This window comes from Chiloscyllium punctatum, chromosome 9 (genome assembly GCF_047496795.1).
Source record: "Chiloscyllium punctatum isolate Juve2018m chromosome 9, sChiPun1.3, whole genome shotgun sequence".
Classification (NCBI taxonomy): Eukaryota; Metazoa; Chordata; class Chondrichthyes; order Orectolobiformes; family Hemiscylliidae; genus Chiloscyllium; species Chiloscyllium punctatum.
In genome coordinates, this window is record NC_092747.1 from 39,237,512 (window position 1) to 39,252,783 (window position 15,272).

The 15,272-nt window shown below is 38.9% G+C and overlaps 1 protein-coding gene across 5 annotated transcripts in view; it reads right to left on the minus strand.

The window, feature by feature from the left end:
* LOC140481308 (microtubule-associated tumor suppressor candidate 2-like) overlaps positions 1–15,272 on the minus strand; it is a 452,512-nt gene that overhangs the window by 421,822 nt on the left and 15,418 nt on the right. Inside the window, exon 3 of one of the 5 annotated variants that reach the window (XM_072577283.1) lies at positions 6,570–6,689. The exons of the other annotated variants lie outside the window; for them this stretch is intronic. The gene's annotated coding sequence lies outside the window, so the exon portion shown is untranslated. The remainder of the gene's footprint in view (positions 1–6,569; positions 6,690–15,272) is intronic. 5 annotated transcript variants of the gene reach the window in all.

A 15,272-nucleotide genomic window follows, 5' to 3' on the forward strand; every position in this document is an offset into this window, starting at 1 on the left:
ATGCAAACAACACATGCCAAATAAGGAACATCAGCCGAGGGATGGTCAGATATCAAACAAATGGCAAATGACAATGCACACACATACTCCTAGTAAATTTGCACAATTTAAACGTTATGTATGCAATCCACATGCAGAGACTGACTGAAATGAGACTGACTAATGATTCAGTTAATTGATCAAGTATATTGGATAATTTGACTAATTATAGCTGCCAAATTGCAGTGCATTTTGTTATGTGAAAGGGGAATATTTGGAGAAATAGAATTGTATTTAAGTGTTTTTGTCTTGCAGTAGTCTTGTGACCTTTACCTCTGCTGTAAGTGTCTTTGTGCAGTGTCTGTGTGGAGTTTGCACCTTCTCCCAGTGTCTGCATGGGTTTCCTCCGGGTGTTCTGATTTCCTGCCCCAGTCCAAAGATGTGCAGGTCAGGTGAATTGGCCACGCTAAATTGCCCATAGTGTTCAGGGATGTGTAGGTTAAGTCGGGGTAAATATAGGATAACAGGGTAGGGAAATAGGTCTGGATGGGTTACTGTTCAGAGGGCTGGTGTGGACTTATTGGGTCGAAGGGCCTGATTCAATGTATGCAGTCTGTAGCAACTATTAAAAGATAGCACTTGAAACATATACCACTTGATCAGGTCATTTAAGTTCTTAATACCTAGAAGGATATGACAATACTAGCATAACAACAGAGAAACAAACTTAATGCATTTAGCTAAAGCATCAAAGAAATACGGAATCCATATGAATCACTCTTCACTCAGTGAGTCATTGCAACACTGCATCCAGTGACCGCACTTATTTTGTTAAGAAGTGGAATCACCACCAAAAAAACGGTATCTCTTCTGTATGCATCAAATTAAGAAACTCAAAAATGAACAAAGGTGCTTGAATTTCCTGGATGGAAAATGACCGTAATGCAAAAATTCAGTACATAATCCTCTGATTCGATGTAACCGTATTAAAATGCAGTGAATAAATCTAAAATGGCTTCACCTATAGAAATTGATTTTGAAAGTCAAGCCTGGGGTACACATACATCCCACTTCAGATATAATCACATGATCCAAGCAAAGAGCACTTAATTTCCCTTAATGGCTGGAGATTAGAAATTGTCAAGTGGCGGAGAGAGTTATACTTCCAGATACAAATCTCTAGATCCCAGTGAAGGAAAAGAAACTACAATTAAAGAGGCAAGCAGGAGTAGAAACTGGCTGTACTTTAGTCCTACAATCGAAAAGAAATTGAATGCAAAGACAAATCATCATAAAACTGGTTATGATTGAATGATGAACAAATAAGATGATAATGTGGTGAATGATCCAACTCTGAGGGAGAACAAGGCTCTGGAGATCCTCTGAGTTAATGAGAAAAGTGCGATGATTTATGTCATCAAAAACAGCAATTTGGAGGAAACCAGCTTGCTTTAAACATTGCTTCAAATAAGGACGATATGATGGTAACTTAATTCAGAAGGATACTTAGCCAGGACCTAACAAAGCTTTTGGATGGCCAAATTATGCCAAATAAAACAAGTATACATGAAATGAATATTGACAAGTATAATACTGTATACAATATCCAGCACCTATTATTTTAGTAAACTGTTCATTGTGTGAAAATCAGATAAATTCTAAATCTTCGCAGCTTTCACTATTTTTGAAATATATTTGTAATGTAATGCCCTCCTTAGCAATAATGTTTTGTATACATTTAACATATTTGCTTTAGAGATTCCCAAATAATTCCAACTTAGAACTGGCACCAGCAAGGAACAAAGATATTCATTGTAGTTGTGACCTGTGACTACTGGAGAAGCTAGCACAATCGCATATGGTAAAATCATTCCGCAGTCACTGGCTGGTCAGTGAGAACTCATTAGCTAAATTAAAATCTCCTTAAATCTACAACTGTAACCACAAGATAATTGATACTTTGCTTATTTGCACATCCTCTGCCTAGTTATTCTGTTACTTTAACAACTTTTGCTTTGTAACATTAGTAAAGTGAACATTTATTCAATAATAAACATTATTTAAATGTCTCTTAACTGTCAGCTATTGCGAGAGTCATAGAGACCAACTCATCCGTGCTGACCAGACCAAGTCCCATTTGCCAGCATTTGGCCCATATCCCTCTAACCCCTTCTATTCAAATACTCATTCAGATGCCTTTCAAATGTTGCAATTGTACCCGCCTCTACCACATCCTCTGGCAGCTCATTCCACACACACACCACCCTTTGCCTGAAAAAGTTACTCTTCAGGTCTTTTTTCTTTTTCCTCTCACCTTAAACCTATGCATTCTAGATTTGGACTCCCCCACTCTAGGAAAAAGAACTTGGCTATCCACCCTTTTCATACCCCTCATGAGTTTATAAACTTCTGTAACTTCACCCCTCAGCCTTCAACGCTCCACAGTAAAAGCCCCAGCCTCTGCCCATAACACAAACCCTCCGGTCCCAGCAACATCCTTATACGCAGTATTCTAAAAGTCTCAATTCCTATACTCAAATGTTCTGACCAATAAAGGCAAGCATGCCAATCACTTTCTTCACCACCCTGTCCATCTGCGACTCCACTTTCAAGGGACTACACACCTATATCTCAAGGTCTCATTGTGTGTCAACACTCCCCAGGGCCCCACCACTAAGTATAAAAGACCTGCCCCGGTTTGCCTGAACAAAATGCAACATCCCACATTTATCCAAATTAAAAACCATCTTCCACTTCTCAGCCCATTGGCCCATCTGATCAAGCTTCCATTTTACTCCATGATAATCTTTTTCACTATCGACTACACCACCTACTTTGGTGTCATCTGCAAACTTACTAACCATACCTCCTCTATTGACATTCAAATCATTAATATAGCTGATGAAAAGCAGTGGATCCATCACCGAACCTTGCGGCTTACCACTGGTCACTAAGGATAATTCAATTTGAATTTAAGTTGCTATTAAAGGTAAAAAAAAAAGGAATGTTTTTAATCATAGTTCAATCCAAATTATTCACCCTTTCATTCTGTAAAAATAAGAATGTGGAAGCAACTTTAATTTTGTAAACATTTCATTCTCTATTGTTCTACCTTTTCAGATTTTATGTCTAAAGTCATATCAATGGGAGTGTCTGGTGCCTTATTGTTCACTTATAAGATCAGTTTCTTGGACTGGGTGAATGTGATTCTAAAGCTCGGTCATAAAACCAATGACATGACTTAGCCTGGCAATACAGCATCACGCAGCTTCCTTCCAACAGTATCAGCTCTGTGCATTAAGCATTGTATTCTTGTAAATGCAGTAAAAGTATTGCAAGACAAACCTTCCAGTAATTATCATGATCCCAAATTTTCAAAATGTATTGGTTAAAATGTTAAACACTGACATATCAAAACAGAGTTCAACCAGAGGCATAGTTTGGAAAATTAACCTCTTCCGTCATAGATTACTTTCCACATTGTGAGAGTCTCTGGCCTTTGATTATGAAGGTGTTAAATATAGAATGGACAGTTGTGAACCTGCTGGGCTATGAATGGAGCAAAAGATGAATGGCAATGTATCTTAAGACAAATCAAAACTGGGCTACTGCTTTGAAAGCAATTTTTATAGGGCATAAAAAAAATACATTGTCTGATGAAAAAAAATCAGGCAGTAAAGTGGTGAATGTCCTGTACACAGACATCTTAAACTATATGATGAAACACAGCTGCAACAGGATCCCAACATCATCCAAAATAATATTAAAATTTTAGTTGACTATTATTTGACAGGAATATATCATGCTTTGTATATGTAACAATTTTATGAGCAGTTTTATTGTGGCAGCCTTTTTTTTCCATATTTTTCACTGAATACTTCTACACCACATCGAAAAACATGCGGAACCACAAATATTACTGTTATTGCATGGACTTATTTCTGAATATACTGGCATAAAAGATTAATCTGCAACTGTAGATTCAATCTATTTACCATATTTTGTTATACCTGCTGGTTGATGGAGCTGACATTGTACAAGCTGGCAGCTTGTTGGCTAAACCAACAATAATCTGCATTAATCATCATGCAGTTATGCAATGATGATGCACATCACATATAACATATAAAAAATGCCAAATATTTAATACAGCAGTTTTGGCAAAGACAAATCTATTTGAAACATAAACTACCTAACAATTTTGTTAGTTTGTCTATACGGCAGCATATAAATGATCAGAATCACCTAGAAGTCAAAACAATATAAAAACACAAAATATATATTCCAAAACTTGTGTGTGGTAGTTACTCACAATGATGCTTGCTCATGGTTATGACCTATATATGAAATCTTTTGTTACAGATCGGCTGTTGTACAGCAGTTACCGTGTAGTTCTGGTTGACCAGGAATTTCTCCCGTTCTTACCTTCTGTGTGGCTTATCTAAAGGATTTACAGATTGATTTTAAACTTATTGGGTTGTGCTATGACACACCTTCCATCACAATTAAGTCTTGAAGTGGGATTTTAATCTTGCCTCTGGGAGAGACATTTGGGGACACTGCCGCTGAACTTACTGTTGTGATACTCACATTATGCAAAAACAAATTATGCCTCTGGAGCAGTTTATGGTGGATCTTCTGCTCTAGCTGGTGATGAGCTTGGAAATGGGAAGAGAATTTTATTCAGCGGGATGATAGGTACCTGAAACATGACATCTACTCACCTCCACCAGCATTAAGTTCTGTGTGGGGAGGGTAAGGGGTGACCTTATAAAGATTGATAAAAGAGGGGCATGGATAGGATAAATAGACAAAGTCTTTTCCCTGGGGTAGGGGAGTCCAGAACTAGAGGGCATAGGTTTAGGGTGAGGGGAAAGATATAAAAAGAGACCTATGGGGCAACTTTTTCATGCAGAGGGTGATGCATATGTGGAATGGGCTGCCAGAGGAAGTGATGGAGACTGGTACAATTACAACATTTAAAAGGCATCTGGATGGGTATATGAATAGGAAGGATTTGGAGGTATATGGGCCGGGTGCCGGCAAGTGGGACCAAATTAGCTTGGGATATTTAATCTGCATGGATGAGTTGGACTGAAGGTTCTGTTTCCATGCTGTACATCTCTATGACTCTATCTCTCTATCAATAAGTAGCCAATGAATGATCACTTAACTGCCTCATCCTGCGCTACTGTAATTAGCACAGCTGCATTCAGGCCTGTCACCATGTGGCAAGCACAGCTAGTTTATTACACATTGGCGTGGTGAGAGTGGAGCTTTCCTCGATCGATGGCTGCCCCTTTGTGGTCCTGGATTCACAAACGTCCACCTCCTCCTTCTAACATCACTTGTATGGGGCTCGGTTGACAGTCCTGTGGCTTCATAGAGATGTACAGCATGGAAACAGACCCTTCGGTCCAACCCGTCCATGCTGACCAGATATCCCAACCCAATCTAGTCCCACCTGCCAGCATCTGGCCCATATCTCTCTAAACCCTTCCTATTCATATACCCATCCAAATGCCTCTTAAATGTTGCAATTGTACCAGCCTCCACCACTTCCTCTGGCAACTCATTCCATACACAGTGGGTGTGTTTCTGATAGCAACTTCAGTCTCACCTGTGGCACCGTACAGCACTCGATTTGCCAGACTCTGATTGGCCAGCAGCTCTTGTCAGGTGCAACTTTTGCCACCGAGCCCTTGATTCCAGGGGAATGCCCGCTGGAGAGCTCATCAGTATCTGACTGGCCTGTGGTTCGGTTGGCATTCCAGATAAGGGGCAGTGCCAGTCTTTCCAGCAGGCAGGCAGGACCTCTAAGATTTCAGAAAGATTTCGCTCTGAATTTGGAAGTGATTCCGTCGAACTGACTGTTACATGATTTTTCAAATATCCCCATATGTTTCTTACCTCTTTAAAAATGTATTAGCAATAAACATCAACTCAGCAAGTTCATAGAATACAGAGTCATACAGTCACACAGCATGGAAACAAACCCTTCGATCCAACTCGTCTGCACCAACCAGAAATCCCAATTTGACCTAGACCCATTTGCCAGTATTTGGCTCATACTATTTATAGTCCAGATGCCTTCACCACTTCCTCTGGCAGCTTATTCCATAGAAGCAGCACCCTCTGTATGAAAAAAAGTTATCTCTCAGGTCCTTTTTAAATATTTCCCCTCTCACCTTAAACCTATGCCCTCTAGTTTTGGACTCCCCCATCCTAGGAATATGATCTTGGCTATTCACCATATCCATGTCCCTCATGATTTTACAAACCTGTATAAGGTCACACCGCAGCCTCCGACGCTCTGGTAAAAAGAAGTCCCAGCCTATTCAGGTTCTCCATATATCTCAAACCCTCTAGTCCCAGCAACATCCTTGTAAATCTACACCCTCTCAAGTTTAACAACATCCTTATGATAGAAGGCCTTGGCAAATGAAAGAAAGGTGTTCATAGCAGGGAAATTCTAACATACGTTTTAAGATGTATGACGCATCTGTATCACTCATTTAACAATTCCCAACAGTGAATCATTTATATAAATAAATAAACATTTAAAACAATACAAGGAGCATTATACCCACCTACACATCAACAATCATCCACAGAGCATGAAAAATCATGCATTGACCACAATTATCTAAAGAATCAACACGATGTGGCAGCAAGTCATTGTGTTATACTTCATTTTCAATTCCACTCTCCTGATATATGAACAAAAAGAAAGAACACCAAAGTAATTCCTCTAACATTGTTTAACATTGAGTTCATATTGTTGCATGAACTTCAAAAATATTTTTGAAGAAAACTCCTTTAACAAAGCATGCCAATATAGCAATAAACAGCAAACAATAAATATTGTCAATCAAGAGCTCCCAAGTTTTCAATTCACTAGTTTACGTGAAACTGCTTATATATAAAGATATAATATATACGACTTTAAGATCAGCATAAGCATCCAGCACTCAAAGTAAGCATTAATTTACAGTACTATGCTTGTCCTAATATGTTAATGATTCTATCTTTGCATATTACTTCAAAACAGATTGCAACCCCCAGACAACAATAATTATGCTAGCTTCCATCGTTTGTAAAATTGGGGAGTGGTGATTACATGTCCCTTGTGATATAACCACCAAACATTTCCCTTTCTAATTAGCATCCTGGCCACCAAAAAGCAGGTACTAAATAGGACTGTTCATTAAAAATTGAACTGCTCAAAACAGAATAGAAATGATCCCTGGCTAGCATAATCTTTACAGCATTTTAACAGAAAATAGATGCAATTAAATATGTCAATGCTGCATATTTCAAAATTAAAACTAATCCATCTGAGTTAAATTAAAATAATAATTTAGAAGGTCATTTTAATGGACAATGTGGACTAGTCCTTTAACCAAGAAAATATTTTAACTTAAGGTGATAGAATTACTAATCTTGTCCCTTTGTGTCATAATATCATGCATATACAGTACTAAGCTTTCTGCTATCTCTGCAATAATTTTCCTACTATTGGGAAAATATGCAATTCAACATCAAAGACAAGTGATATTTGAATTCCTTGTTTAGACTATTTGATGTTACGTATTACATTAACTATTTGCTACAGTGGAATTAGGTAGTGACAGATATTGCATAGGAGAACATAAATGTTAAAAGCAACTATTGTTTCATTAAACGTAGGAGGCATATTGTTCAGTTGTTAATCCTTCAACAGCTAATATGTTTCTACTTCCTCAAACCTAGCATCTAATCTGCATAATCAAGCTAAATAAATTCTCATTAACTGAGCCTTTAAATGAAATTATTAAGCGAAGCTGCATGACTATCGACGAGCTACAGATGACAACCTATATTTCCTATTAAATTTAAATCTTTCCTAAGGGCTAGTATAATCTAATTTAAATGATAGGGTGGAAGAAACTGAAAGCTTGGAGGGTTAGTGAAAAAGATCAAATTTCATGCATTATATTTCAATCTTTTCTCAGGGGCAGTCCTTTCACAGAACTGCATTAGTAGGAACGATTTGAGGAGTGGGAAGGAGACTTTCATGGACTGCAGAACCCAAATAGTTGAAAGTATAGGGTTATCCAACAAAACCAACCAGCTACAGATGACAATATATATTTCTTATTAAACTGGAATCTGTCCTAAAGGCTAGTATAATCGAATTGAAATGACAGGATGGAAGAAGCTGAAAGCATGGGCCATAACAGAGTTATCAGTGCAAAAATACAAAAAAAGAAAAAGCAGGACCCTTTTAAAAAAGCTCCAAAATATGCCACCCATGAGTGGTCTCTCCCCCAGCCGCTCCAACACCACCCCACCACAAACCCCTCCATCAAGGTGACTACACTTCTCCCCATCTCTCTCAGGCTTCACCTCCCTCCCCAGCATCTATAAGAGCCTGGACTCCAAGGCCTAGAGTATGGCTGCTGAGTGTAGTCCCAGTCCTTGCCAAAGTTATTGCCAGTGCTGCTGGGACCACAGAATCACTGGCCAATCAGAACCTTGGACTTTGGCTCAAGTTACATTTGGGAACTCTGTCACATTCCAATTAACAATCCTTGGAGCATTAAGTGGCCACGATGCTGATTTGATCTGTGCCAATCCTTTGAATGGGGTGGGGGGGGCGGAAAAAAGAGTGGGGAGCAGGAAACCATGCCATGCAAAATATCCTACCCAAACAAAATTTCATTTGGGGAAATCAGGAGTGAACAGAGGTCGGTATGGGCAGAAGTGTAGAGGTTTGATCAAAGATAGGATGCAGGCTCCAACATTTTGGTCAAGTTGATGTTTATTTTGATTGGAGGACAGCAGACCAGCTGGGAGAACATTGGAATAGTTACATCCGGAGCTGGAAAAGTTATGAATGATAGTTTCAGCAGCAGCTGGGCTGAGGTATAGATGGAATGTTACAGAGACATAAGAAGGCAGTCTTTGTGATGGAAAGGATATGAAGTTTGAAGATCGTCTTGCACCTCAAGCTGCACATCAGAGAAGTGCTATATTGATAGTGACAGCATCTTAGGCAGTGGCTTGGATAGAATCAGATACCAGGGCTATGGAGATGATGGCAGAAAGCCAAGCAAAACAGCTTCAACTTTCCTGATGCTTTATTGGACAGATATGTTGCTGTTGTCAGAATTTGCAGCCTCATACAACTCATCTCCAGCTTGTGTTATTTCACTGAGCCCTGGATCTGTGCTCCCACTGATCTCAAGTTTGGAATATCCAATGACAACTTTCAAATCTTGAGAGTCTTAAGAGATAGGAGTTTGCAAACCAGTTCCCTAGGTGGGAAAACTAGCCTCATTTAGCAGCCTGCATTTCTGTGGTACAGGAAGCACAGACTGATTCCAGGATTATTTTTAGAAAGCAGACAGTTGCAGATTTCAGTGGAGCTGTCATATGGTCCACTGACGCCTACAAAGGGACAAACCTTCCATTGATGTTGCTCCAACTATGAACAGTAAGTTTCATAGTCACATTTGCTACATATCCTCAATGACTAAGCTCAGAGCTGAACATAAATATATTTCTCAAATATTCATTTCAGTCAATTTACAGATTCCACAGCTCTGAAGCCTTAGGCATCCTGTTGTGTTTAGTGATTCGTCCATGCCCCATCCTCACCAGCACTAAATGATTGTATCCAACCCACGTGAGTATTAGAGCAGATGTATGAAGAAGCCAAAGATTGCTTTAGCTTGTCTGCTACTGAGATGACCATCCATATCTCAGTTATCTCAAGACCTGAATATTCCAATGCTCTCCTAGTCTCCCACTTCAATCCTCTACAAACTTGAGCTCACAAAAATTGTACTGCCCATATCCAGAACATTTACTTTTCAGCCCTGGGGTAATTCCCAATAAGCAACCTTTCATATTGAAATGTTCATCTTTTTGGCCAAGTAACTCCCTATGCCTATATCTGCAGTTTTCTCCAATCCTCCAACCTTTCCCAATCTTGGAACTCTTTTTAATCTGCTCTGTATCTCCAATTTTTATCACTCTAACAGAGGCAGCCATACTTTAGTTACCCAAGCTGTAAGCTCTAGAATTCCATCCTTAAACTTTTCTGCCTCTTTACCTCTTTCTTCTCTGTTAAGACACTTTAAACTTCTCCGTTTGGTCCCCAATCTCTTTGTGGATTTTCTGACTGTGTTGAAAGCAGTATATAAATGTGAGTTTGTTTTAATGCTGACAGAGAAATGTAGAGGCTGAATCTTATCCAAGGCCTAAGTGAGCCAGTCTTTATTCACTCCCTCAATTACACCATCTCACTTTGTGCAAAATCTTGACCATGATCCATGAAGAAAATTGCCTACCTTCAGTTTTTTTTATTATTTAGGTGAGCATCACTAGCTAGGTCAACATTTATTGCCCACCCCTGATTGTCCAGAGACCAATTAAGGATCAACCAAGCTGCTCTGAATCAGGAGTCACATATCCTTCCCTAAAGGATTCTATGAACCAATTTTTTTTTCCTAACAATGACTTCATAATTAGACACTTAAATTCAAAATTTTAAATGGAATTCAATTAGCATGCCAGGGCTGGATTTAAACCCCATTCCTTAGAACATGATCTGGGTGCTGGCTTGGAGGGAGTCGGCAGATGGTGTCTAAGAATGATCCTGGGGATGAAGAGATTGTCATACAAGGTGTGGTTAAGGACTGTGGGTCGGTACTCAATCAGGTTTAGAAGGATAGGGCTGGGGAACCTGCTTGAAACTTACAAAAATACTGAGAGACCTGGACAGAGTGGACGTGGAAAAAATGTTTCCACGAGTAGGCGAGACTAGGACCTAAAGGGCACAACATCAGAGTTCAGGGAAGATTTTTTAGGACTGAAATGAGGAGGATATCCTTCAGTCAAAGGGAGGTGAATCTGTGAAACTCAATGCCGCTGAGGGCTGTGGAGGCCAAGTCATTGAATGAGTTTGAGACAGAGATTTAAATAGGTCTTTGATTGGTAAGGCGATCAAAGGTGAATGCAGGAGAATGGGGTGGAGAAACATACCAGCCTTGATCAAAAACCAGAGCAAACTCAATGAGCTAATTGGCCTAATTCTGCTCCTATACCTCATGACCTTACAGTTTTATTGTGTAAGGGCAATTTATGATGATCTTTCCCAGCAATGCCCACATCCTGTGAACGAATTAAAAAGACCTCTTATTTCTGCCCCAGTCTAGTGCTGTAATGTTTAAACAGTGTCGACTTTTTAAATGGATGTACATTCATCTGCAAGAGTAAATCAGAATTGTGCTACAGAATTCTTTTTTTGGATTTTCACTAGAAAATCATTAGTTAATTCTCATCATGTTTAACTTGCAAATTATGACAATGGAGCTCAGCAAAGCAAAATCAGACCTAATCCACTGATCCTAATGTGGTGCAACTGAGCATGTCAAATTCCTGGGCCAAGATGCTTCTTTCTGTAATCATCGAGTGTACAAGACAGAAATGGATAGATTTCTGGATAATAAAGCATCAAAGGATATGAGGATATTGCAGAAGAATGTTGCTGAGTTTGATGATCAGCCATGCTTTATTGGAATGGCAGAGCAGGCTCAATGGCACAAATGGTCGACTCCTGCTCCTAATCCTGTATTACTCAGTATTTCTTAGGTCACAGTTTCACCGTCTTCACAAACACTGCTTACAGCCCATAAGTAGAAATATAAAGCGACTCAGAAGAATTGACACCATCAGCTAAAGAGGGTGAAGTACAATCGTTCACAGCACAGATAGCAGAAACAAGATCAGAATAATGTGCATACAGATGGTGGGAGACATTCCTCAAAAACGGATGTTATTTTCCAATAATAGGATGTTTGCCAGAATGTTGAGTGATCCAAATGAGGCATTACACTCCAAAAATGTCTCAGTCAAATCCATTATAAATGGTAATTCATGCAACATTATAACCTCTGGAGAGGTCCTGTCATCATCGTGTGGGTGACTTGGCATCAGCTCTGGAGAAGGGATTGCTTGCAGTCAGCAATGAGGAAAGGTTTGTCAGAAATTAAAGACACCAATCAGACTAAGTGGAAATATGGAACAAATAGTTGGATTTTTCAGGTAGAATGATGATATTTACATGAACCATTTGTCACCAATGATGGTTAGCTCACACTTCATAATCATGGAAGCATAAAGATCAAACACTGAAGCCTCCATACAGATGCTTGAAGATATAGCTATTAATCTAATGCATTAACCTCAACGCAAAGCAGCCATCATATCCATTATGCATAGCCCATAAACTAATCTTCACCTGTTGACAGAATTAATCCTTCAGGTAGCAATGATCTGACAGGGCTTAAGCAGAATCACATCTTTTATTGAACATTTGTTAACAAAAAAAGGCAAGAGATTATTAGATTTCTTACTAATTAATTTTATATATTTGTAACTGTGATTTCTCACTTAATTTCTCATATGCTGTTTATCACTTGTTCTTTAAAAGCTCGATATGTACATAATATGTATACTATATGAAATGAATGAAACATTGCTTTGTCATAATGGTTGTCAGACATTTCATTCTTGTTGATATGTGTTAGGTGGCTATTCCATATAATTCAAAATAAAGGAGTAAGAAATACTTATACAATATCATTGTATCCCAATAACAATCCATACCAGTATGGAATAGCTTATTTCTTTCATTGAGGAAATAACCACTACAGTAGTTTTCTCAAATTTTGTTACGTATTTCCATACTATTATTGTGAGATTATCTTCTGGAGTAGTTGCTGAGGTTCTATGACTTGAAATGTACTACATGCACATATCTCTTATAAATGATTGCAGCTGCAAATTCACATGTTGTATAATTATGCAACATTTATTAAACTACAAAAATGTTTCATATTGGATCATAAAATTAACAGCAGGGAAAATGATCAAGAGCTCCATTTCTGTTTCAGTATTTTAAAAGTAGGTACAACAGCCTGCTTTATGATTTTCTATTCATGTTTCTAATTACGCTCAGTATTCTGAAGTAGTTTTCTTGGTCTCCCAACAGTCATTCTAACAGTTGGATATCTTCCCTATCACTGTGCTCACTGATCTATATTGGCATCTGGACCAGCAAAACTCAGTTTTAAAACTTTTGTATTCAAATTGCTCCATGCTTTGCCTCTGTCCATAACTGTAATCTCCTCCCAATTCTTCCATGCTTGGAAGTTGCTGCCCTGTTCCAATTCTGGCCTATTGTGCTTTCTTGGTTTTCATAGCTTCATCACTGGTGACTGTGCTTTTCTTGCCTAGGCCTCAGGCTCTAGAATTTCTTCCCATTGTCTCATTTCTCTTTCAGTCAACCTTAAATCCCACCTCTTTGACCAAGCTTTTGGTCACCTGTCCCAACTAATAGAACATTTAGGTTGAGTGGGTGCAACAACTTTCTATAGAATAGAGAATGCTGAGATGGGGGTCTAATTGAGGTTTACAAGATTATGACGGGCATAGATAGAGTAAATAGGTAAACAAAATCTTCCTCTTATTAGAGGACTCGAAGAGCAAGGACCATGAGGATCAGACTGGATTTAAGGAAATAATATCTCAATCAGAGAGTGCTTGGTATCTGAACTTTCTGCCCATAAGTGTGATAGAGGCAGGAACCCCCAAAACCTTAGAAGTGTTTATATAAAAACATGAAACCTAAATCTTGAAACATCCTTATACAAAGCTAGAAGTCAAGTACTGGAAAATGGGATTAGAGTAGATAGATGCTTGATGCCCAGGAAATCAATAACTCCGTGGTTAAATTCCAAAATGGTTATTAATAGTGCAGGAATTGAACATAGGAACATAAGAACATGACTATTGACAGAGTAAAACTGACAAGCTGCGCCTTGAGTGGAGGTTGTTCACACACAGTCTAACCCGCTGCAGTTAGTTTTTTGGAAAATAGCAGGTTGGAGCCAAATTCCTGAAGTGCTGTCAAATCCTGCAATTTAAATTCACCCAAATATCTCACTATAACTCTCCTGGCATCAAACTGCATTTGATACCTCTCCTGGGAAGGCCCTTGGAGCATTTTTACGATATTAAAAGGTGCTACACAAATGCAAGTGGTTTTTAATTCGTGCACGAATACATGATTAATAAATAATTAAACAACCATATATGGAATAATAGAACTGAGCTATAACCATTAACACGATACGTATCAAAGATCTCCAGGCTGATAAAAAGGAGAAGAAGTACTTATCACATCCTCAAACCACAGGATTATAGAAGTGAATTGCATTGTAGTACGAGTATAGTTGACAATGCTACCGGGAATTTTCTTATAGTGTGCAGCCTTGACAAATGTTTCTGTTTCTCCAGAAAGACAAACAAAGCAAAATGAATGTACCATCAGAGCTTTGATGACCTCCTGACATTGTGCTGTGTGTGTGTAACGCCAGCATCAACTCCACACAAGCTTAAGGGAACTCCATGACAAAAATAAGAAAAAAGCTGCTGTGAATGTTCAGGCTGCAAGGTGAATGGTGAGCTTTGCAAAGACATTGTCCATTTCCCGAGTAACTACATCACAAACCCTTTAATGTTCTGTGCCTCAAAAAGCAAAGCAATTCAAATTTTTACTGAAAATCATTTATACTTCCAAATTACAGAACAATTCTGATGTTTACTAAAGTTGAAATAAAATGACAAGGGATTTCATGATTGACGTTTAAAACCTTAACTCAACACCTTGTAAAGGCCTACAGTCACATAAAAAATGTTGGACTGAGTTTTATGAGAAATTAGCTTTGTGTAAGTTTTGAAAAGTTTCAGAGGATTTCTCTCTGTAAGACATAGCGAGTTATCTCACATGACCTTCCCAGACTCACTTTATTACCTGTGCACTATATTCCCGATAGTACCCCACTCATTCTCTCACGCACTATCGGGTAGAGGTATTCATCACTGTCCGCACCTCTTTATAGTCCAGAACTGCTCTGTACCATGTGTACCATTTCCCTGCACGTGCCAAAAAGAGCACTGACTCTCCGCTTTGCGGATGAGACTCAGGAGGTTGTGATGAACATGGTGTTGCAGGAGACACCTCTCCACTTTCCTCAGGAGCACAAAAAGAGACAATACCAGACACTGCCAGCCCAGTATGAGGTTGTCAACCAGATCCACATTCTGAACAAATGCCCAGCAATGCCAGGAAAAATCAATTACCTTCCCTGCTCCACCATCTTCCTACTACTACTTCACACTTAACCAATTACTTGTACTGCTCCCAGCTCCTCCCAAGGTTCATGCTCTTCCACTCTCAC